Raw genomic sequence first — 23,258 nt, forward strand, 5'->3', positions numbered from 1 at the left:
ACACTTCGACATGACTGTCAGATGTCACAACGCGATATTGTTTCATTTTCTACCACTAATTCATGGCTATTTTCGAGGGTACTCTACGTGTGTTTCTGGGAGGAAAGCCTTGCGTTTTTCTATCAAGGGAGGTGCACTCCCGGTGTGGACCCTGTCCCTGTTTGTCGGCAGGAGGCGGTCAGTGACTTTCATTAGGATGGGCGAGCATTCCCAGGGCGTTGGGCAGTTTTCGCGCGTTGAGCTGCTTTTGATGGTAGAACAGACACCTACTCTCTCTCTGGGTGTGTGACGCCATGCCGCCACTGTCGTCTACTTTTCTGTACGTACATCAAAGGATGGGTGCAGTGGTGTTCCCGAACAAGCGTGGGGTAGTCGGTTGCTTCTGCTGAAAAAGTCTGGTGTATCCAATGATATGATTTACCCACGCCACTGTGCTTAGCGTGAAGAAGCTGACTAGCCAAAAAGACACTGCTCCAGAAGAGTACAAATCTCATATTTGTTAATGTGCATTTTGTACACCAAAAGTGGAAGTTCCTGCTGCATTCTCCTTTTTTTTACGTAAAATAAGCGATATTCTCGTTCGTCATATTGACAACAACGTTGACTCGTTCTCTTCTGGGAGGATTATCTTAAGTCAGCAGTTTCTGGTTTCGAACGACGACTCTGAGTGATTCTTCTTCCGCCACCATCTGCTGCTGATTGGTGCACGCTAGCTGATTTTTGGGGAAATGTATGTGTCGCAGTTGTCGTCGTACAATCGGTATTCTGCACAGCTTGTTATTTATTTAATTTGCCACACAACTCCTGTTCCTTAATTGGTTGTAATGTGTGGCCTCCTTTTGTTTTGTTAGCTTTGAATTCGCGAACTGTCCAGATGGTAATATATTATTGTGTTTTCTCTGTACAGTCTGACATTTAATTTTGTAATTTCTCACAGTGTTAATGTCATTTTTTAATTTCATTTGAGCTTCTATGAAACTTTGCTCTGTTTTAATTTTATTTGTGTTATATCAGTCATTTAGGGCAAATAAATATCTAATACTTTCAGACCTGATTTAAATTTCGAGAGTTCTTCTTGTCCAACAACTTGGGTAGGCGACCCACAGCTAATAAATACAAGCTATTGAATTCCTAAGCTGTTGATTTCACTACGACTTTGATTTCGTTTTGGACAGGGGCCAAACTCAACGATCAGTGAATTAAAAATTCAGAGAAGGCAACGAGTAATGTACCAGCTCATGTTTTATACTAATACTTTTTTATTGGCTAGAGAGAGTGGTTTTTATTTCCACTGCATGTATAATTTGACTTTGTGTTGATCCATGACACTATGGCTAACGAATTTTAAGACAGAGATCACAACTCTCAAATAACAGCAAACACAAAGACGCCATGTTTCATGATCGACTGGCAGGTTGACTGTCAGTATTGCCCACACACGGTATAATATTTTTCAGGCTGCGCAATATATTTAAAAACTTTCTGATCTGCTCAATATTATTGCACAACCTTTGAACATTACCTAACAGGCGTTTAGAAAAACCCTGTTGGATTGTTGTTTCCAGTCTGGGTAAATGGTTAATTGTAGATCTTACTTCCCAGAAGTCATACTGATATGGGGACAAAAGGTCCCGAGATTCGAGTACACAACGTAATCGGAAGCTAACCGCCCTCTCGAGGAGTTTACGAAGCTGGTCAGGCTAAATCGGTCGGCAGCTGTCGAGATACGTTGTATTCTTTCCGGGCTTAAGTACGGGGAGAACTATGCTGTCTTGCCATCGTGAGGGGAAGACACCTGTGAGCCAAATGCGGTTGAAGACCCTGAGTAGATATTGCCTCTGGGTAAAGGTCCAAGTGTTGGGTCATCTGGTAGTGGATGGAATCCGGGCCTGGGGCCGAGTCATGTGAAGGGGTAAAAGCCTGCAGGAATTCCCATTCAGTGAAGAATTCATTACATGCTTGAGCTTGCCAGGGGTTGAAATAGAGGTGGGTTTCTTCAACTCATTGTTTCTGCTGGAGGAAGGTAGCAGGATAGGAAGAGGACCCCTATGCTGTCACAAAGTTTCTCGCAAGATTTCCTGCAAGGACTGATGGATCAGTGTACAGAGCACCCTGTAGGGTAAGGCCCTGGACAGTTGATTGTCACTAGCGGCGCAGAAGGCTACGAAGGCTGGACCAAATCTGGGAGGAAAAGGCATACGTCCCCAGGGAGGAAACATAGCCTCCCCAACATTTCTTTTTACCCTGGTTAATAAGATAGCGAGCCTTAGCACAGACGCTTAAAAGTGATAACGTTAGCCTATGAAGGGCGTCTTTTAAATTGTTGCAGAACCCGTCGGCTGTCCTGGATAGCGACTGCTTCGTCCTTGGTTCATCACGGTACCGGTAAACAACGAAGGCGATGTGTGGATAGGGAGACAGCAGTGGCAGCGGCATGAAGAAGAGTGGCAGAGGCGTCTTGCACGACCGCATCAATGCAGTCAGAGAGAGAGAGGTGTCGACGTGCACAGTAGGTATATACAAAGCCAATTGAGTCTGCAGAATGCCCAACGTGGGGGCCTGTCTGCCTGGTGGCGGCAGTGGAGTGATAGAATCACCGGAAAATCACTGTCACAAAGGTCATCATGGGGCGACCAGCGTATTGATGCCACGAGAGTAGGGGAAGAGATCGTGAGTTCAATGGCAGAAAAGGTGCCATGAGTGACACTGAAGTGTGTAGGAGAACCGTCATTGAGGAGACACAAATCAAAGCCTGTAATAGGGGTCAATTAGAACACCCCTACCCGTGGAAGTGGCACTTCCCCACAGGGGGTGTTGTGCATTGAAGTACCTGTGGAGCAGGTACGGGGGTGGGAGTTGACATAGTAAGTTCAAAAATGGTTCAAATGGCTCTGAGCACTATGGGACTCAACTGCTGTGGTCATAAGCCCCCTATAACTTAGAACTACTTAAACCTAACTAACCTAAGGACAGCACACAACACCCAGCCATTACGAGGCAGAGAAAATCCCTGACCCCGCCGGGAATCGAACCCGGGAACCCGGGCGTGGGAAGCGAGAACGCTACCTCACGACCACGAGATGCGGGCTGACATAGTAAGGTAGGCAGTTCAACGTAAGGGAGTGTCCTACCTGGAGGGATGCAGACACTGCAAGTGGTGATTGCAGGAGTCGCTCACACTCGTACCAATATTGCTTCCGGGTTGGTATGAAGGGTGATCCAGTCACTAACTACATTGGTGTGAACCAAGATGTAGACTACTCCAGTTGCTATCTCCGGGCTGTCACGGTTCCAACAGAATGCCCAAAAGAGCAATACAGAATGCAGAATAAGAGGAAACAAGTTGTTGTATTTCAAGTAGTTGTCGGTAATATCCATTGCAATTCCACTGGGTTATCGTTTGGTGAGAGTCCAGTTTAGATATAAAGGGAAGGGAGGTAATGTCATCGGGTCAACGCTCGTCACCTACGGGGATGAGGCGACATGCACAAAAACTGGATCTGATTCGAGAAGAAGAAGATGAAGTCCCCCATGATGCTGGGGAAGCCTTGTTCTTGGACGTACACTACTTCTTCTTCTCTCTTGGAGGGAGAGAGAAGGTGTTATCGGTAAGGGAACAGGTGGCAGCAGTGTCTGGATAAGACAGAGAGCAAGTGGCTATGGGACTCTTGAAGCGTTTGTCCCTCATCTGACCCAACGCTTATCTTGAGAACGACGAGGAGGGGTATTCCGAGAGGGAGCCAATCCCTAGCAGGAGGAATTCTTCTCTGGCTGAGAAGGACGAGGAGGAGGAGGAGGAGGAGGAGGAGGAGGAGGAGGAGGAGCAGTTCCTTGTGAGGGGGGGAGGAAATGGAAGGGGGAACTCCAAGGAAGGGGGAGAGGAGAGGGGGATGGGATCAAGGTAAGGAAGAGGTAGGGGGGCAAAGGATGTAACAGAGGCAAAAGCCGAAAACATCGATACAGGGTGGAGTTGATAATATTTCTGATGAGCCTATGTGTAGGATAGACGATCCAGGGACTTATACTATTAGATGTTCTTTTATTTCGTATAAGCTGGGCAATCTGGCGAGTGTGAAGAGTGTTGGGCATGACAATTTAAAAACACACGTGGCGGAACACAGGAGCCTCCCTCATGGAGTGTGTGTCCAGAGTGGGGCAACTGTACGACGGGAAGACATATGCCCAAAAAGCAAACACCAAAAGCACCTCATGGGTAGCGGGATGTAGGCTTCACGTCACATCAGTAACACACATATCCTTGACCTTCACTGGGGGGCGGGGTTATCTTCCTCAAAAGCCAAAATAAATGCGCCAGTATTGGTGCAGTTGTCTTTACGACCATTATGCACATGTCAAACAAAAAGAATGCTGTGTCACTCCAGATTAGCCAGAAGTTCCTTATCAGCTTGAAGGATGACGTCCCTATTAAAAATCACTGCCTGGGCCATACTTAGAGACAGGTGAGACCAAGACGACCACAAGCACGAAGAACTGCAGACTGGGTGGCAGAAGAAGCTTTGACCAACAGGGAGCCCGACCTCATCTTTCTGAGAGACTTGACTTCGCCAAACTTGTACTTGATATTCTCCACAAGAAACAACGGCTTTTTGGCAGTGATTGTATCTCAGTCCATCGTAGTACAGACCAGGTACCAGGGAAAGTGTTTCATCCCAAGACGGCGAGCCTTGTCGTCCTTCCAGGGTGTAGCCAGGGAAAGGAAGGCTGCAGGGTCATAAGAAGCAGCAGTCAGTGATTCATTGTCACTCAAAGAGATGGTCGTTCGTTTGATAATGGCACTATTTTTGCAGCTTGATGGGCTTCATGCATCAAGGATCTGTCCTGATACCATCTACACTAACCACAGGCTCTCCCCATGGTCGGCACCCTGCCACAGCAAGGGCCATCTGGCATGGTGGCCTTTGCTGAGAGTTTCGATGCTTCTGGATGACAAGCAACCACTCCTTGGCATACATGGGGAGGCAAAAGCTCAGGTATCAGTAGTGTGATCCCTGTGTTGTCAGGGGACTCAGACATATGGGTGCGTAATAGCCCTACCACACACACTGGCTACACATGCTGATGCCTTAGCACGGGGCACATAGGGGCTATGCCAGCGAAGGAAGAAGGGGGGGGGGGGGGAAGGAATCCACGCCGTAGAAGCTATGGTGGGAGTACTTTTCCAGATGGTTCACAATAATGACAGAAAATTTAGAAGTGGAAGTCAAATCCCTAGGGGAGGGGGGGGGGAGACCAAAAACGCCACGAAGGATGAAAGAGAGATCAGGCAAGGGGAACAAAACCGCAAGGGATACAGGGAACCTGATTGATAGCCAGGTCGATTTAACTAAGAACACCAAGAGGGGGAAGAAGGGGGCAGCGGAGAAGGAGCGAGGATGAGGAGGGAGGGGTACTGTGACGAAATGCAGACAGGGAAAGGAGAATTGGAAGCGTGTATTCGTCATCGCCATACTGGCGTATCAGCCGGCGTGATGGTATGGGGTGCCATTGGTTACACGTCTCGATCACCTCTTGTTCGCATTGACGGCACTTTGAACGGTGGACGTTACATTTCAGATGTGTTACAACCAGTGGCTCTACCCTTCATTCGATCCCTGCGAAACTCTACATTTCAGCAGGATAATGAACGACCACATGTTGCAGGTCCTGTACGGGCCTTTCTGGATACAGAAATTGACGACTAGTGCCCTGGCCAGCATATTCTCAAGATCTCTCGCCAACTGAAAACGTCTGGTCAATGGTGGCCATGCAATTGGCTCGCCACAATACGCCAGTCTTGATGAACTGTGGTATCGTGTTGAAGCTGCATGGGCAGGATCTATGCACCCAAATTGCGTGAAAATGTAATCACATGTCAGTTCTAGTATAATATATTTGTCCAATGAATACCAGTTTATCATTTGCATTTCTTCTTGATGTAGCAATTTTAATGATCAGTAGTGTATATTGAAGCTATGTTGATAGAGCATTGAAACTAGTTTTGATGATATGATTGAAATTCATATGCCGATCATCGGTAGTGTTTGTTATGTTAAACTGAGGGATGCAGAACGGTGTAACAAAATATTGGTACCACGTGGGAGTACTTTAAAATTTAAGTGTTGTGATGGCAATATTGGTGGCGTTGGTGTTTCAAGTGGTGGATTCGGTATCAAAATTGTAAGAATTCTTGAACACCGTTCGATGTGCCGTCTGACTATATTAACGCAGTGGTCTTGACTTATGGGAGCGTAACAAATAATAGTGCCTAGAACAAGTCACAAGTCACATGTCACAAGTTCCCTGTCTGAACGGATTGAGACAATTTTGAGCCTAAAAGTAGATGTAGAACGATATATCACATCCTACAGTAATGTGTGTAGGTAGGGAGCCATAGTCAACTTGACGGGCATCGCCGTACTTGCGCCACGTGCTGCACTATGGGAGTGACAAGTGTACACAGCGGCACGTGTCCCAGCTACCGGTTGGTGAAGCAGTATGACTTGTGGCTATGTCCACTATGCCACTGACTTACGCAATGGCTGTCGATGACTGAAACCCCCAGTCTGATAATGGCAACGATGCCCAGAGACACTGTAATTGAAAGAGAAATTCCAATCGACGCCACCGACATTGCCGAGGGGTCTTTGAACAAATCGCAAACAACAGAAGTCGCGATAGCTCCTATCACTAACGTCCAGAAAACACTACTGTAGTGACTAACACTCGAAACGAACCACCCACCCTGATTCCGGTGACGGTGTCCAGTGACAATGTCATTGTCAGAGTCATTTCAATGGAAATCGCTGACATAGAGGGAGCGTCCTTGACTAGATCGCAACACACACAAGTAACGGGTAAGGCGAACTCTAGATTGCGGTTTATTGGTAGGATCCGTGAAGCGATGCAGTCCTTCGACAAAGGAAGTAGCTTACAATACGTTAGTTCGTCCAGGTTTAGAGTATTGTTCGTCTGTATGAGACCCTTACCAGTTGGGTCTGATTCAAGAGATTGAGAAGGTCCAAAGAAGAGCTGCAAGATTCGTGACTGGTACATTTAACCATCGCGAGAGCATTACAAATCTCTTAGAAAGTTTGAAGTGGGGCACACTTGCAGACAGACGACATGCTAAACAGAAGGGGCTGCTCACTAAATTCCGAAATCCCATCTTCACCGAGGATGTAAGGCATGTATTATTACCACCAACTTTCAAATCGCGTAATGATCAACATTCAAAGATAAGGGAAATAAGAGCTGGTACTGAGGCGTTCAGACAGTCGTTTTTCCCTCGCGCGATCTGCGAGTGGAACAGAGGGGGGAAAATATGACTTTGGCGCGAATTGTGCCCTCCGCCACAGAACCGCTTGGTGACTAACGGAGTATGTATGTAGATATGTAGAACCGACAGAAACTGCGACGAAAGCCCCAATCTACAACATCCCAGATAGTACTGAAATATCTGAGAAACGATAACATTCCGGATTAGGAATAGGAAACTGCAACGAAAATCTCAGGGATGCCAACGAAAATCTGTCCCCGTGGAGAACATGCAAACAGAAGGCTTCTCCAACGAAGAGCTGAGCAACTGCTCCGCTAACGCGTTGGAGGGGTAACTAAGTAGTCAGTAAAATCAATATAGGATCTTTGGGAACCTCTGTCCAAAATCTGTCAGCAGTAGCTGCCAGTAGTGCATCTACCTCTGTTAAATTAAGCCAAATTGTAAGTGCATCCAATAACAACGATACAGAACAGGCCCCTCGCGACTTTGGGAAAAAACACAAACAAACATTTCACAAAACGGAACTGGCCAGGTGAACAAACAGAGGACGAAGCGATCACTGAAATACTGCCATTGACTAATGAGGCAAAGACAGCCTCTATGACCGGTCGGTTAGGCTGCTAAAGTGTGATTCTAACGGATCACACAATGGGAAGTTCTTATGTTTCAGATACATATTATGACTGTCAGTGATGCCGTTAGTGTTGGAACTTAATTCGTAACGTTTAAAAAATTTGATCCCCCTTCAAGCATACCTTGTATATTAAATGTATTCGAAGTTTACTAAAGTAAAATAACTATTAAACTACGTTCGTGGGTATAACGCTGTTTGTAACTCGGAACACGAAAGCGAACTAAAACAGCATTACTAATAAAAACACGTAACTATAGCCAAAGATGTTGAAGTTCTGACTAGTGGTAGAGGTATTGGTTTCACAATTTACAACACGAGGATTATTAATAGACACACACGGTCAGGAAGTAGCAAAAGACGCGATAGAATAGAGTTTTTCAAAGACGAGATTGTTCCCCTATTTGTTGCTCGCCATGACAGTATCATTTTCGCTGTAGATTTTAACTGTCTTACAAGTCTGAAGGATCAAGTTCCCAATTTTAGCTCGTCTACAGAGTTAGCACTTATGGTGAAAGAGATTAGTCTATCTGATACTGGGAGCTCAAAAGCGGCGAGGTGTCTGGCTTCACTTTTGTTATGAATACTGCAGTGAGTCGACAAAGCAGGAGCTACATATCTAACAACCTGAAGAAGAGGGTAATGCAAACAAAAGCGTGGCCTACAATCTATTCAGACCATATTGCTCATATAACCACATTAAGTATGGAACGACAAAAAACCCGCCGAACACGGGGATATTGGAAATTAAACGTCGCACAACTGCAAGTTGCTGCAACATTTAAGAGCCAGGTGAGAGGATATTCACTTCTTGTAACTATACTTTGACATGGTGTCTTTAATCTGTTAAGCCGAATTTAGATGATTTAGCCAAGATATCTGTGTGGTGCAAAAAGCGGCAATTGACTCTAAATAATGAACAGTGTGAAGTCATCCGCAGGAGTACTAAAAGGAATCCACTAAATTTCAGTTACACGATAAATCAAACAAATTTAAAGTCTGTAAACTCAACTAAATACTTACGGAATGCTATTAGGAAGACCTTAAACTGGAGCGATCATACATATAATTTTGCGGGGAAAACAACTCAAAACTGCGATTTATTGGCAGAAAAGTCTGCCATTTATCGGCAGAACACTTAGAAAATGTAAAAGTTCTTCTAAAGAGACTACTTACACTACGCTCGTCCGCCCTCTTCTGGAGTGCTGCTGTGTGGTGTGGGATCCGCATCAGATAGGACTGACGGAGGACATCGAAAAAGTTCAAAGGAGACCACCTCCTTTTGTATTACCGCTAAATAAAGGAGAGAGTACCACGGAAATGATACGCGAATAGGGGTGGCAGTCATTAAAACAAAGGCGTTTTTCGCTACGGCGGAACCTACTCATGAAACTTCAATGACAAACTTTCTCCCCAGAGTGTGAAAATATTTTGATGGCGTCCACCTACATAAGGAGAAACGATCATAATAAAATAAGAGAAATCAGAGCTCGCACTGAAAGATTTAAGAGCTCATTTATCGAATGTGCTGTTCGAGAGTGGAACGGAAGAGGAGTGGTTCATTGAACCCTCTATCAGGCACTTAATTGTGAATTGCAGAGTAATTATGTATACGTAGATGAAAACAAAAAGTTATTGGGCTGTTCGCATCAAAAGAGGTTTTGGCATAAGTTTCTGTGAGACCTTTATAAACTGCATGAATCAATGTTCGGGAACTATGTCAATACCATGAAAATAAAATCGAACATCTTGGCTCTGAAGCTGAAACAATTAGAAGGACACAGAGTTCGTTCGAGAAAGCAGGACACTGTTTTTCACGAAGTAACATCAATTTTTCATGTTTCACACGAAAATAAGAGGAGCGAAAGGAAAATATTTACAGAAGTCAGACTGAATGATGGAACCGTCCTAACCACCCCAAATGATATTAAAGAAAGAATGCATAGAGATTTCGCACTACCCCCAGTGCTGTTGATAACAATGCACAGGTTCCGAAATCTTTAAAAGGAACTTAATATTATAGCTTGTCACAGCCTTAAAGAGGAATTCGTTGAAGGTGATCTACATGCAGCAATAGCACACAGTCCGAAAAATAAAGCTCCTATGCCAAATGGCATACATGCAGAGTATTACCAGGTCTTCCAGGAGCAAATGACTCCTAAAAAAATTATATTCTACCATGGACTTAAGAACCGTAACTTCGATATCCCAACGGTTTTTTTTGGAAGGAACTGTTTTACTCATCCAGAAATACCCACAAAAGTGTATCTCTCGGAAACCTACGACCCGTCGCATTGTTAAACAATGACTACTAAACAACGGCCCGTATCCTTTGACAAAGGCTCAAAAGGATAATACATGAGGTTACCGTATCCTATCAGACTAGTATAGCAAAAGGCAGGTCAGCCATTCCCAGTGTTTCATTGTAGCGACATTAGGGCCACAGAGGACGTTCACGGAGTTCGATGTGCAATAATGTCATTAGATTTCGAAAAGGCTTTCTGTGCCGTGAACTATCAGTTCCTTTTAGGTAGAATGAGCGTAATGGGTTTCCCATCACAGTTTATTAACGGGGTACATAGAATGCTAGAGAACGGTTGATGAAGAAGTATGATCAGCGGTCAGTTATCGAGGAGTCTTGAGTCCAGCAGTTCTGTGAGGCATGGCTGCCCATTGTTGATGCCCTTATTTGCTATCGCTGTTGAACCTCTGCTTGCCACCCTGCAGCAAAAGCTTCGAGGACTACACATACACGACCAGAACATTGCGTGCAAATGATGCGTCGACGACCTAGGTCTTGTGCTAGCAAGTGAAACTGACGTTCAGTTTGGACTAAAAATTTTACGTAGGTACGAACTGGAGTTATATGTAAAACTAAACAAGACGAAATCAAGTATAATGAACGTTAGTGTTGGTGCAACATAAAACACACCATCGCAGCCAGCCACAAGAAAAGCTTAGCGAGAATACACGTTGCATTGTAAACACACAGCGTGAGGAACCCTTGCAGGTTTCAGAGAGCAGGACCTGCAAATGCACACAAAATATCCAAACTGAATAATGTGACTCACGTTTTACCGATACCAAAGGATGCAGCATGCGAATAATGCCGGCATCACGACACTACTTTAGTCATGGCAATATTTTGAGAGAGGAATTTGGCAATCTTTCTCTTCAGGCAGAAAATGCTGGATCAAACGTCACTGATATTAGTTTTAAAACGCAAGCTTTATGCGTATGAGATGACTTCAAGGTGTGGACGAAGTGACCCAGTAGTTTAACGGCCCATTTACTGAATGAAATAACTTCTGTTAATGTGAGCCCACCTATAAATGTGCAGCACATTCCAAACGGATTTTAACATTTTAAGCAAATTTTAGTGGATTTTAGCGATTTCCAGGTCAATCTCTCTGCTAAAAATACGACAAAAGTGAAATATACACATATCAGAAATTAACGGAATATAAGAAAAGAAATGTGATAGGACAGAAATACCCATATTACGAATGGCAGGAGATCTGGAAACACATTAGTCACCGGATTTTACCTTCTAATGTAAAAGCGACGTGGAACAAGGCCGTGGATAGAAAAATACCGACCAACTCAAGACTCCACGCCATTCACCTCAAAAAGTCGTTGTTGTGTGCTTCCTATAGCTTAAAGGATAGTGAGGAACAAAGATTAGTGCGTGAAACAAGTAAAGGACATCTGGCAAACCATTCTTCAGAAGTAAGCATATGTATCCAGGACAACTCAGACGTTTTGCATCCCGATGAAGCTCAATACGAAAATACGAAGAGAAATTCCATGGATTGGCTTGTGAGACTTACGATAGATTACATGTTGACAGAAGATAGCAGATGCAAGGATGACTATTGACTCTATCTTACCACGCAGCATCACAACCTAACCATGACGAAGAGATACAAGGAGATTTATGCCAAGGTTTTGAAATAATCAGTTGTGAAAAAACACTAGGGCCAAGGCTGAACAAATATTAGTGTGGAATTAAGCGAACAGTGTATTGTACTGATTTGTTTTTCTTGTCTGGGACTGATCATAGCGTCCAGAAAAAATGCAGACAAGGCAGTGGTAACAGAATACAGCTGAATAAGTTAGGTACGATATGATATGAAAATAAAAACAAAAGGATAATGTGGGCATCATCAGACAGAATGTCATTCCACTTCGTTCAAAACGTGAACTTAATTTGTACACTTATCCAGGCAAGAATATAACATTTATTAGTTTTATGTGAAGACTTTGGATGGCGACAAGGACATTACATGGAAAACAAATGTCTAAGAAGGTATTTCAGTATTCAAGCTGGCTAACGGCGATACCGAATATGGCGAATTTAGGATCGCAAAGGGAATTGGTAAAGTGCCGTCGACAAATTCTAAAGTCCTGCGTTCCTTCCCCAGATATCGCTAGGACTTTCATCAGTCACTTGAGACTTCATTCACCTCTGGCAATGTTTGTTGGCGTGAAAAATGCCGAGCTGCACCGTGGTTCGGAATCCACATTAAAATGGCTGGTTGAATCAGTTCAAAGGTCGGATGTAGGCAACGGCGTATCACCTCCACTAGGAACACGTTTAGAAAAGCACTGTGGAGTTCAAAGGAATCTTCGAATTGATGACTGCTTTACTTAGTCCCAAAAAATGCGAATATGTGTTTATTTCATAATATGAACACAAGTGCTCCGTGGGATGTGTGGTCAGGGTCATACTTAATTACGAGGATTGGAACTTTAATAGTGGCAACTATATATGTACAGCTCGTACAAAATAGATACGTGTTTCAAAGTTTTACTGACCTTCAAAGTAGTCACCAGCATTGTGTATAACCCATTGCCAGCGATGTGGAAATCGTAGAATACTCTTAGCAGTGCCAGTTGTGTTGACAGTTCGAGCGGCGCGGCCTGTTGTCCGACGAATTTATAGCAGTTCTGAAGCGAATGGCGTGAAGTATTTCCTTGACTTTAAAATCGAGTTGAACTTACGAGGGCTTAAGTCAGGGGAGTTCAGTAGGTAGTATAGCACTTACTAGCACCATCAGTCAAACAAATCAGTAACAGCTTGCACTGTACGTGCTTGAGCATTGTCCTGCAAAATGATGGTCAGGTCCGGCAGAAAGTGTCATCACTTCTGTCTCTATGATGTTCATTTTTGGAACACAACCGACGACCAACTAAGAGTCAGAATCGCTACTGCTTTGCGTTCCGAAGATGGACCACTACGCTATTAAGGTCGTTCAAATGTTTTGACTCATCAGTGTAAATCTAATGTTGACACTTTTACAACTCGTGAGTGGTAATTGGAAGTAACCTTAAACAAACATGTAGTGCACAATACACCAAAGAACTGATACACTATTATCAAAACTACAAGTGACGACAGAGTATAACCTACTTTGAATACAGAAATAGTAACGCAATCTGCCACTGTAAGCTACCAACAGCTGTAAGGTTAACTTGACCACTGAGTCATACAAAACCTGAAAATTAATTTTCATCAAAATTATGCAACGTCACAACAGTACATATTTTTATCCGGAGAAGGAGATGCACTCAGAAGACATGGTCGGATGTCACTGTAACTTCATACACGCACTCAAAATAATTAAGATCAGCAATTCGCTGTGACAGAGAGAACGGCCACCAGAGTTAGGTAGCGTTGTTTCAGTTTACTGTAGTTACCAGGCGTCGTACGCTGTCATAAGAGGCTTGAACGGCGTCGGATGTTGAGTGATCACAGTGAAGAATACGGAGATGCCTCCTACTCATTTAAAACAGCGTTAACAGCATCTGACGGAGTTCGAAATGGGCCTCATTTTGGATCTCCCTTTGAGTGGCTGGTCCGATACAGCAATACCCAGATTTTGGGGCATTCGAATGTAACAGCGGCCCTTTCTTTGAATTGCATGGGACCATGAGAACAGGCATACTCTTCGTAAAACTCCGTTCGACCACGTCTGACCACCACAAGAGACGATAGCCATATTGCGTATCGGTCACATCGTAACTCTTCAACTTCTGCATCAGACATCCGAAAACAAGTAATGGACTCCCTACAAACATTTTTGTCGTCCCACACCATTGGTCATACACTTACAACAGCCGGAGTATGGAATTACCGTCCCATGATTAGTCGCCACAAGACAAACAGATGCTTTTGGAGTGTTACCGTGACCGGGACGCATGGACTGCTGATGAATATCAGTGCATTGTGATCAGTGATGAATCGTGATTCTGCACTACCCCGGATGGTCATCACCTGCGAATACGGTGGCGACCTAGGCAGAATTTCCATTCTTCCACTGTTTTGGAGAGTCACAGCGGTGTTACTCCTGGTGTCATGGTGTGGGGAGCCTGTGTATTCCTATATTTCACGGCTGGTACTGCTTGAGAGAATTCTGTCCGTACAACGGTAAGTCACAGGCATCCTGCCTCCACATGTGTTACCCCTCATGCAGCAGTATTACAGAGACATTTTTCAACAGACGAATGCTCGGTCCCACACTGCTATCTGCATGATGTTGAGGTACTCTTGGTGCCAGCAATACGCTCTGACCTATCTCCTATTGAACATGTTGCATGGTATTTGTTTTACTATACGTTTACATTTGCGGTCACTAGATTATGCATAAAATTGCCCTGATTAGAGGTTAAAGCTTAAAAGATAAAATTATTAAGTAATCTAAGTGCCATTCAGATACGATCAATACGGACCTACATACTTAACGCAACGGATATTACTTCATATCTGGAATGATTTACTATCGTTAACTGAGCAAAATTTTTCAACGCAGGATATGAACTTGTAACTAGTAAGCATAGTTTAGATTACTCCTGTTAGCAAGACACGTACCATATCGTACAGTCAATTATATTCAGCAGCATTTGACTGTTCGTAACTGGGAATATATCGTTCATAACAAACATTGTATGAATATGACGAACAACCCCCGGTCTGGCATTCTCGAGACAAACCCACCTTTTGCAATCTGAAAATACATTATTAAATTAATAAAAAACTTTTATGGGCAGTATAGTTCGTACGACATGGAATATAGCTATCATAAAACTAATGAGTCAGCTGAAAGCATAAATTCGTCTCTTTCATTATATCTATGCAAGGCAGTATTGCAAAGTCTTATGGTTATTCAGCACTATCATCTTGAAAAATTGGACATCATTTAATTGAATTCATGAAAGGAAGAAAACAAAAATAAGGATATGAGATTGTCTGTTAATTTGTAATTATTGGCTGTCAATAAATACAAGTGGTTTCAGAACGCACAGTCAGATTAACATTACATGAACCACGTGGCACACACACCAGCATCATGCAAAAACCTATTCTTCTGGATAACCTGATTAAACACGTAGAAAAATTTTTTTTATGAGTGAAAAATTTACTAAAATCATTTACGAACCAATACAGCACGTAAACAGAATGGAAGCTGCCCTACATTAACCGTATTAATGAATACAACTGTGATATTCATCCCGCTTTAGCGACCGTGCGATATTAAATTTCCAATATGGTTCATCAAGTCTGAAATTAATGAAATTCATTACTCTCTATTCTGGAGCCGACGTATGGAAGAAACAAGCGTATGAATATCATTACCATTTCAAGAATACAAATCACACACTGCTTTTAGATATCGCTCTCCATCTTCCTCAGCATAATTCAGTGTAGACTCACTCAAAAGCACACCATATAGCACACATACAGCAACACACCATCCCTCCAGAACAGCAGAAACGGGATAGACATGAAGAAGAATGTTTTTTCCCCCATCATATAGACTCTCAGCTATCACCTCAAAGAGCTTAAGCAAGAGAGCCGAGCATAGTAGACACAACAGTGAGTATGCTGAAATTCTATCAGTGCACACAGATATGGTAGGAAAGATTGCATTTGCTAGTAGACATGTAAAATAAGATACATGAAAGTTGCCGAATCATGATAGATAGTTTTTACTGTGTGATACCAATTCAGATGTCAACTCCATCCCAGTACCAGTATTGCTACAAATATATTGTGATGTATGAAATAGGCAGTTACACTATGTGATCAAAACTATCCGGGCACCTGGCTGAAAATGACTTACAAGTTCGTGGCACCCTCAATCGGTATTGCTGGAATTCAATATGATGTTGGCCCACGCTTAGCCTTGGTAACAGCTTCCAGACAGGCACGCAGGCATACGTTCAATCAGGTGCTGGAAGGTTTCTTGGGGCATGGAGGCCCATTCTTCACGGAGTGCTGCACTGAGGAAAGATATCGATGTCGGTCGGTGAGGCCTGGTACGAAAGCGGCGTTCCAAAACATCCCAAAGGTGGTCTATAGGATTCAAGTCAGAGCTCTGTACAGGCCAGTCCATTACAGGAGTGTAACCACTCTGGCACAGGCAATGCATTATGAGCAGGTGCTCGATCGTTTTGGAAGGTGCAATCGCCATCCCCGAATTGCTCTTCAACAGTACGAAGCAAGAAGGGGCTTGAAACATCAATGTAGGTCTGTGCTGTGATAGTGCCACGCAAAACAACAAGGGGTGCAAGCTCCTCCATGAGAAACACGACCACACCATAACACCACCACCTCCGAATTTACTGTTGGCACTACACACGGTGGCAGATGACGTTCATCGGGCACTCGCTATACCAACACCCTGAAATCGGATCGCCATACTGTGTACCGTGATTCGTCACTCCACGCATCATTTTTCCACCGTTCAGTCATCCAATGTTTCCGCTCCTTACACGAGGTGAGGCATCGTTTAGCATTCACCGGCGTGATGTGTGGCTTATGAGCAGCCACTAGACCATGAAACCCACGTTTTCTCGCCTCAGGCCTAACTGTCATCGTACTTGCAGTGGATGCTGTTGCAGTTTGGAATTCCTGTATGATGCACTGGTTAGATGTGTGCCTATTACACATTATGACACTCTTCAACTGTAGGCGGTGTCTGTTAGTCAACAGACGAGGTCCATCTGTACGCTTTTATGCTGTAGTGTCCCTTCACGTTTCCACTTCACTATCACATCGGAAAAAGTGGACCTAGGGATGTTGCGAGTGTGGAAATCTCGCGTACAGATGTATGACACAAGTGACTCCCAGTCACCTGACCACATTCGAAGTCCGTGAGGTCCACAGAGCGCCCCATTCTGCTCTCTCACGATGTCTAATGACTACTGAGGTCGCTGATGTGATGTAACTGGCAGTAGGTGGCAGCACAGTGCACCTAAAATGAAAAACGTGTGTTTTTGGGGGTGTCCGGATACTTATGATAACATAGTGTACATTAAAGTCACACAGCAAAACAGTATGAAAGAAAATAATAGTGATAATGGGTACACCGTATGTAAACATTTAGAAGTTCTTAAGCTAAGGTTGTGAGCTAAGATTTTCTCTTTATAAAAATACAATTAGGTAGTGGGCATTCGTTGTTTCCCACCATATAATTGGAAGAGAACTCATCACTACTTCACTGCTAAGAAAATCAAACAGAGTTTCACTACGGACTTATTTATTAGACTACTGGCAGTTTTCACCATCACCACAAAGGAGGAAAGTTATTCTTCTTGACCAGTAAGAAATTGCCACTCTGCGGTTGTCATACGAATTCTGCTGCATGTTTATTACATTGCTGTACTTGATGTTGGTACTCATACGACCACCTATTCCAAATCAGCTGGCTACACTGCTGTACAACTTGCCACCTCTGCAACTCTCAGCGAAAAAGTTTCAGGAACGGCACAAAAACTTTTACCAATGGAAAAATACCTAGGGGTAAGAGCAGAGGGGGAATGTGTGTTATCAGAGAGAGCCACAGTTGCCTCAATTTCAAGCATTTTTTTTGTTTGTGTTAGTACTTGCATCAGTTTTTCAAATGTCAGCACTGTGTTGCCAATGGCATGCTTGAATGTGACCTAACAGTCAGTTTCTTGTTTCCCACAGCGCACAGAAATGAGGAGACATGGAGTGGAGTAAAACAAAATTTCCCCGAAACTGAAAATGCCGACTATAAGAATGAAATATCACTTTATCTCCAAAGCAAAAGCTAATGTGTAATTTTATACTGATTATTTAATTCAGCAGATGAAAACACATGAGATTAACTATTTTTGAGACCAAAACGTTTCATTGTTGACCAGTGATATAGGTTAGCGATGCCTGGGGCCATAGGTGTTCCCATGTTGGCTACATCTGTCTGTTCATATAACACTGCACTTCAGTGGAAGTGTGTGTGGTTAGCACATGGCAAAATAATTTCATCACGTCAGTAGATGAAAAATGCTGCTACTGCCACACAGGGTGGTGCAATTGGCAGGTTTCCTGTAGCACCATCAATCCTTTTTCCATTTAACCAATCCTTCCAAAATCCTTAAAAACTAAATTTAACCAGGTATAATGAACAAAACTGAATTAAACGAATCAGAATATCTATAAACTACAACCACATATGAAATGATTCGAAAATCAATTTATTATAAGTTTTTTAACCAAATACAAAAATGATTAAAAATCAGTTAAATGGCAATATTTAACAGAATAAAAATCTCATGCTTCTAAAAATTTAAAATTTTGTGAATAAAGGAACGAAAATATTTATAAATTTAAAAATTTTCTGTATATAAAGGGATTCATTCCTTAAGAAGCTCAACAATTCTAATTCAGCCAAAAAATTTAATAAATTTCAATCAATTCCTAAAACAATATTACTGGTTATGAATCTTTGAATACTAGATATGGTGAAATAATCTGTATGCAGCTTAATAATGAACTTAAAATTATTTTTCAAGACTGACATAGTAAAATAACTAATGAATATTACTTTAATTGTTTTAGAGAAAGAAACATAGAAACATTAAACTAAGATGTAAAGGAACAAAAAATATAAAAATAATAAGTCTCTTGATATAGAATTCTTAAACTACAGTATATAAACCTAATAAAACAAATAAAATCGTTTTTTCACTCATAAGTAATCTAACACTTTCTTTATTTTTCATTTTTTAATATTCTATTAAAGTTTTATCTGATAAATTAGCTCCCCAATTATAGTATTCAGACATTCATAACTTATACAAATGCAATTAATTCATTTCTAAAAATTTAATAAATTTCTTATTATACAAATTACTTCTCCCACAAATCTACTATTAAGATATTCACCAATTACATATACTCGATTTTACCACTTAAAATTTATATACATTTTTAATTTTTAATTTTTATTTTACTCAATTAAATTTTTTCCTTTTATTTTTTGAAAATACAATAAATTTTTTCCTAATTAATGAGAGAAGAATTAAAGAACCACACAAGAACTCAGCTTTGGCATAGTTGTAAAATAAATGGTTTAAGGTATATTGTAAGTTCAGAAGAGGAAGTCATCTAATTTTGTAGTTATAGACATCATTATCATCCATCAGAGAAGAATTGAACGAAAAACCTGGAAACGATTACCTTGTTATAGTATTGAAAATAGTTTTAAAAAAGTTTTAAGAAGTTTTGAAAATGTTTAAAAAAATCGTTTACCTAAACCCTGAAAAGAAACATAAATTTTTTCTGCTAATATATTTTTGAGAACACACAATAGCAGAAAAACAGTTCATCAATATTTAGTTGAAAAAGCATTTCAAAAAGATTATAAACGTTAAATTTCGAAAATAGTACCAGTGTGGTTGACCCAACACTCTTGAGTGAGTCAAGAATGAAATAACGATAGTTTGTGAAATATTATACCAAAATACCTGGGCACAAAATTAATTTTATATTTTTTTCTGAGATCGCCGTCTCTTAAACCAGCCCCAAGAAATCGATCAGACAAGCTACACAACAGGTGGGAATCAGTTGGGATGCACTATGACAAATGGTTGATATCTGCACCTCTTCCCGTACGAATGTATCACCTATTAAGCCCTAAGGCCATGGTACAGCAGCTATGTTTCACTTACACTTTTGACCACAGAACCGATGTACAGGACTCCGATGTGTAGAGCATTTGGTTTAGTGGCGGACCCAACTATCATTTGGATGGGTTGGTGTATAAGCAAAACTGGCGTGTTTTTGGGGACTGATCGCGATCTTGAAGTTTCTTCGGCCTCAACAGATAAGTGTGTGGTGTGCATAGTCCGGTCATGGAATAATCAGTGCTACAGTCCTTGATGGCACGTTGACAGATTTCGGAAGATAATTTCATCCCCATTATCCCATTTCGACAAGATGTGGTACATGCAAAATGGAGCTCAACCCCATCAAAGCAGAAGAATTCTTGATGACCCCGAGGAGCACTTTGTGGACAGCATTCTGGCTCTGGGGGACCCGTAGGCTACTGGCATGGGCCGCAATTGGCCACCATATTTTCCGGCTCTCAACGCATGTGACTCCTATTCGTGGGGCTATATTAACGACAAGATGTACAGCAATAACCCCAAAACCACTGCTGGGCTGAAAACAGCCATTCACGAGGTCATCGATAGCATCGATTTTCCGACACTTCAGCGAGTCATGTAAAATTTCTATATTCGTCTGCGCCACATCAGAGCCAGTGACAGCAGGCATATTGAACATGTCATAAACTAAACCCGAATATGTCACTCTGCATGTAACTACAGAGGCTCAGAAGATGATTCCCACAAAAGAACTCTCTGCAGCTAAATACTCAACCGACACTTCGCAGTGTTTGTCGTGAAGTTTCTTTCTTTCTCGTTTTTTTCTTTGTCATCTCAGCAGTGTAGATGTATGTAGGTGTATGTACGTGTTTGTCACAAATTAGCTCTGTGTAATGTTATAGATTAGCGTAGCGTGGAAACGCGCTTAGCTAGGACATTGATTCGGGTGTCATTGTGAAAAACTTACGGAGCGCTGCTAGAACCCAAAGAGAGAAGATAAAAATATTCGCCGTAATATAATTGGAAATAGTTATTAAATTGAAAGTTACAAATGACAGATATCACACATGACTCGTAAATATGCTCGGAATTATGGAAAATGCAAATCAGAGTAATGCTTGCGTCAAAGGAAACGACATTACAAAAAGTCTAGTGACGAGGGAATGCGAGAGCTACGGCAGCGACGAAAAGGAAATGAAAAAACAACACAAGGCGGTTACGTATCGGGCCATCGGATATACGGCGGATAGCGGCAATAAAAACGTCTAAGGATCTTGTACAGATGTCGATGGAAGAGAATACAAGGACAAGTGGCATTATAGACATACAGTAAATGGCAACCTGACTCCAAGAGAAGAGTACGTATCGCGATCACCAAATATAAACTTGTGAGCCATGTATTCCATAACCGTTGTACTACTCTTCGTAACCATTATATTGATGAGATTGATAACTAAATTACATATTGATACGAAACACGTTATGTTTTCGCGAAAAATCTATTTCGCGGACCAGAACTATCCCCTAAGATATTTTTTCCTTCATTTGGTGTCATCTTCTATTTTGTAACTTCATTAGTTTAGATTTTACATATTTTGTCACTGTGAAATGATTTTCCAGCCCCTGACACCGCGCCATACCGAAATCGGATCCAACAAGATGCCAGCAGCGACGAAATGCGCGGGAGAAACCCATTCCCAGTAACTCTGCAGGACTCCCAGCTGCCCTTCTCTTAACCGGCTCACTTATTACGCTCTTATTCAGCCAACTGCGAAGGTTGCGGTAATGTATGCTAGGCTGGCAGACAGCTCCAGTCGTTACATGTCCGCGAGCTATGCTCGGCTGCGTTGGGGCTCGTCACCTGTCAAACCAGCGCGTGTCTAGCCGCATCTGTTTGTCATGGCTCAGGCTTAATGATGGTATGACTTTCCTTTGTAGGCCATAAGAACTTGCGCTCCATTACAGCCACTTCTATACGAATACAAGGGTACGCTATAGTTTCCTGCTTCAGCCTTCTATGACATTCAGTGTTATCTTTTTCATTGCCACCTGGAGAAAGAAACTGAAAGTGAATTTCAGCGGATCCCTTCCGCCTTGTTGTCATTCGGCCTGCATCTGGACTGTGGAGGAGATGGTGGGGATCATATTTCCTCGGTTGAGGACACAGGGGATTGTTGGCACAAGGAGTAAATTGACTTACAACTTCTTTCCTTCGCTGCGTGCTAGCACCGCCACAGCCAACAAAGCTAAAGATTTGCTCCTCCCATTGTAGTTAAGGTGTGACAAATTCAGTCAGATATGAAGGATTGCAAGTTCCCTGATTTACAACCATGTAAGTATTTTCTCTTACACGAAGTTTTTGTTGTTCTGTGAAGCTCTTGAATATACTGAGACGTTTGAAACTGTTGTGTTGGCTAGAGATGTCAGTAAAAACGGTATTCAAGTGCTGAACTGCTCCATAAATCGTTTCTAGTATTCTAACTTACGCCTCACTCGCATTTTTTATTCATAGATACCTGTTAGGTAAATGTTCGGGTGGGCGTTACAAAGGTAGCAGTACCCTAAAAATCAGTGAAAAATTTAGAAATAAATGTGAAAGAACGGAAAGTTATCGCATTAGAGGATGGAAAATCGTTTCAAGACACTGATTAAGAAACACAGAACCACATATAAGGACGTAGAACTGAGTTTAGAGAATGAGTTATCTGTGTAAATGTAGATCCAATAAGTACAGGAGAGCTGGAAAGATCTATGAAAGGAATGTCAAATCGAAAATCTCCTGGACCACGAAACATATCAATACTTTAGTGAAGTATGGGGCAAGTGAGTTATGATAATGGTTTAGTAAGTTGTTTGAATCATGCGTATTAGAGGAAGAAGAAATGCCCTAGGAATGGAATTTGTCATATTTATAAGGAAGTAAGAAGGAATGAGGCAACTATCGTGCAGTCAGTGTGACAAACCATATTGGTAGGCTCTATGGTCGGCTCCTAAATTACATTGTAGAGGGAATGTTGGTGGCTGTTGAAGAGCAAAGCGGATTCCTAATGAGAAGATCTTGTGATAACAACGTTTCTGTTTCAAGCCAACTGATGGCTATGAGACAAGATAGTACTATGAGATGTGCATTTAATATTCACAGATCTAGAGAAGACATACAACACAGTCATGCTAAAGAAACCGTTTAAAATCCTGAGGAGGAGTCGGTTTGGTAAGACATTTGTTAGGAGTTTATTCAGCCTATTATAGTTTTCTGACTGTGTAATCAAATGGAGGATAAAAATTTCGTCACAGCGGTTCAAAAGCACAAGAGGATTACAGAAGGAATGCTGCATGACTCCTACATTGTTTAAAACAAAAAATATATAGGTGGACTTAAAATAGTGCAGTAGGAAATCTGTAGTAGTGGGCATACAGAAAACAAAGGATTATTATATA

The sequence above is a fragment of the Schistocerca cancellata genome, chromosome 4, assembly GCF_023864275.1.
Source record: "Schistocerca cancellata isolate TAMUIC-IGC-003103 chromosome 4, iqSchCanc2.1, whole genome shotgun sequence".
NCBI lineage: Eukaryota > Metazoa > Arthropoda > Insecta > Orthoptera > Acrididae > Schistocerca > Schistocerca cancellata.